The sequence below is a fragment of the Micropterus salmoides genome, unplaced genomic scaffold, assembly GCF_014851395.1.
Source record: "Micropterus salmoides isolate LMB-PRFRI ecotype aquatic unplaced genomic scaffold, ASM1485139v1 Ms_hic_scaffold_7, whole genome shotgun sequence".
Lineage (NCBI taxonomy): Eukaryota > Metazoa > Chordata > Actinopteri > Centrarchiformes > Centrarchidae > Micropterus > Micropterus salmoides.
In genome coordinates, this window is record NW_024044459.1 from 35134566 (window position 1) to 35138219 (window position 3654).

Consider the following 3654-nt stretch of genomic DNA (forward strand, 5'->3'; position numbering starts at 1 on the left):
ACATGAGTGATGGTAATCTCACCTATGTCTTAACAAAAAACTGATTAAGCTTATTTCCCAAAATGTTGAACCATTTCTTTGATATCAGTAGAGTTGCCTTTGATAGATTCACCACCTATCATGTGCAGGACCACATCCAAGAGGGTGGGGGGGGGGGATGTTTAGTAACGTACTGGTAGTTGCTGAGCCAGTGTGAGGTGAATCAGTGGGCGTTGTTTTAGCGAGTTTTAGCCCAGCAATCTTTGTCAGTTGTGTTAGACTATCAGGTAAGAAACTGCCTCCCTGCTTATTTAGATGTACCTATCATTATTATCTAATCTAGTTCTCATAATAGTAAGTACGCACTTGGCATAATAATCATGATGCCCTGTGGAAAACCCTGGTGTTTAGTTTGTGATAATTAAAAATATGACACACATCAGTCGTTCGACTGGTGCATGGGCTGGGACTGGTACAGGAACAGAACCCATTTGACTTTGTAACCATAATGCATGGCCCACATTACACACACACACATACTTGCCTACCAATGGGTGCTGAGGATACAGTGTACATGTTATCTTAATGACTTTGTAAATTTCTAAATGTCTCACGAGTTTGGTAGATGGTTCTCATGAGAGGCGCCTCCTCCAAGCTTGTGCCTGAGATAGGGGGTCAGTCAGCTGGTGCTATGATGCTACACCTTAAAAATTCACTGTGTTAAAAAAAAAAAATTAACAAATGTGAGGGATAAATGATTACCACAAATATTTTTCTGAGCTCTTCGAATGTTAAGAGAACTATACTTCTGGTTCAAGCAGTTTCACAGGATGGGAAGCTGCCCTGGTGCTGACTTTATGAAAAGTCTTTTGTTACAACGCTACAAATTTACATCTCTTTTGAGGGCAAGGGGGGCACTGAGACAGTTGATTATTAATATTCATTCCACATTGTACTTGAACTCATTTAAAATAGGATGAGATATAGAATCATATTATATGAAGACTGTTATTTGGGTTTCTCATTTGGTACAGCGCAAGTACCAAAGGCTATTGAAATGATCTTGTGAGTATGTTGTACATGTTCATGGTAACTGAATGCTAAGATATTTGAACAAGAATAACAATTGTGTACTGCCTCCCTCTTCCTCTCCCTCGTCATGCACTTCCTTTGCCCCTCTTTCTCTTCACACCTTGTATATTTTGTCTTTCTCGCACACGCAAACATAGATAAACATACGCATCTCGCTGTGTATGGCCCACTTTTAGAAGTCTATTGAACACCTAATTTAATGAACACATCTCTCCACATTTTGGGATCGAGACTTGGACCCTGGCCCATACTAAAAATATAAATGAACCTACACAACTGGCAGCTACATTCCTTTTTGAGTTTTAGGATTGTTCTTGGTTCTTTATTTCATGTCAAGGATGCAGTATGTAAAAAAAAAAAAAGTGTTTTTGTTCAGTCTCTCTCTCTTTGTAGTTGTATGGTGTATTATGTGAATACATAGTGTATGTGGTAAAGACCCCACAATATTGTTTTATGTTGCGCGATAAATAAAAACATTGAAGTGAGAACATGTTTGGTTGAGTTGCTTTATTTTCTGCTCAGGCTGGAACAGATTCTGATTTTGATTACAGTGGTGTGGTGATTGCCAACCGAGTGCTGTAGCGCTCTCTCAAACTAGAGGCAGTGATCGAAAGCTTCATCTATGGTGCTGCCCAATCACTTAATTGCTTTCTGTAGCAAATATTTTGAATTGTGGAGTGTAAGAATAACAATACAAAAGTCCTTCAAGTGGATATCATGCCTCTTTTCAGAATTTAACAATCAAAAAAAACCCACAACACAAGGTAATAAAGTACAAAACAAACAAACCATCACAAAAAGATGGATGAAGAAATAAATAAACACAGACACAAACCAACAAGTACACACCCAGAGGTGCTGAACACCATCGCTATTATTGCAGTGCCTTTAAACATCTGTCCCTTAGGGGGAAATCCCTGGTCCACAAATCCTTTCAAGCTCATCTAGTCCGTCACTTAATTGCTTCCTTTCCCCTCCCACACCAGTGACCTGCTATTAGGAAAAAATGTGAGAGCGACAAGGAGAAGAGCGAAGAGAAGAAATCGAGGCCATTAGCTTTTAAGTCAGTCAGTCACAACACTACACTGTACAACAGGTTTCTATTATCTCAACAAGGTCTCTGTGGGGACCCATTCACAATGCTTTTTACCAGTGTTAAGCTTGGATTATCACATTAAAGTGTGTCTCAAAAGACTTGAAGAAACCAGGACAGCGACAACATAGGTTACGAGTCTGACCTTGAACCTTTCCAAACAAGTAAATGCCCTAAAACAAGATGTGCATTTTTGTGCATTCCTGGAATAAATAAGTGACTGTAATCAAGAGAACTTACAATGTGTAATGGGGAGTAAATTGATGTCAATATCACTGTAAATGCACAATGTAGTACGAGTCAAAACTATATATTACAATTTGTGAAGATAAAATTATCTACAAATAGATTCAAATCAAACTCACCATAATCCACAAATAAAAATCACTGACTTGTACTAAACCAGGATTTGAATGCAAAATGATTTGTCTGCACACGAGGGTCATATTCTATTTGTAGATTGTTTCCCATTTGTTTTCAGAAGTTTTTTTTTTACAAATGACAATTTCTACAAATGCACTATTCACAATTTGCTAACTCAGGCAGATCGCTGCCCACCCTGAGTCTAGATTCTGCTCAAGGTTTCTACCCATTTTTCTTTGCTATTGTTGCCAAGGGCTTGCTCACGGTGGGAGTTGTGGGTCTTTGTAAATATTACAAAGAGTACGGTCTAGACCTGCTCTATATGAACAGAGCAATGAGATACGTTTGTTATGAATTGGCACTAAATAAATAAAATGAACTAAATAGAAATACACTGCAATCTGCTATCCATCTATCTGACAATGTTGTGATGCAACCAGTTGGATCCAATTACAGCACTGAAAACAAAGTGATGAATTGTATTTCAGTGTTGTCCAGCAGAGGGCAGCATAGACCTGCCAATCTCCAGTTTACGTGAGGTGGTGCAGGAGAGCTTTCCCAAAAATTACAAGTGAAAAGTTAATTTAATAAAAGCAATTAACTCTGAGCTCCTCCCGCCGGTAAACGGCGTAGCTGTCAGAGAAGAAACCGGCCCAACTTCGTCTGAAAGCCCCGGCTCTCTCCTCCACAGCTCCCCATAGCTCTGCAGCTCTCTGTCGGCCAGCAGAGACTCAGACTCAATTTATTTTCATAATTAGAGAGGCTGTCAGTAATTTTAAACGTTTCCATGTGCGCAATAAAGTCACAGCAGGAATTGTGGTGCATTTTAGCAACAAAACAAACATGTATAAACATGACAGGGCAGAGGAAACTATCCAGAGGTAACATAATTAAAATTTTGAGCTTATTGTTTGGTAATGTTAAACATTAACCTGACTGTCCTGCCCACTCTGAAAGGAAAGGTTGTCCCAGGTGAGTTTGGCATCAGTGCAGAGTTTGTAATTTCACAGATGTAGAGTCGTTGGCAGCAAAGAGGATCTCGCCTGGTGAGTAGACACAACTGAAATATAAATTCTAACTTGTGTATTACTGTAAGAAAGACAACGCTCTTAGATTGATAAGTAAAA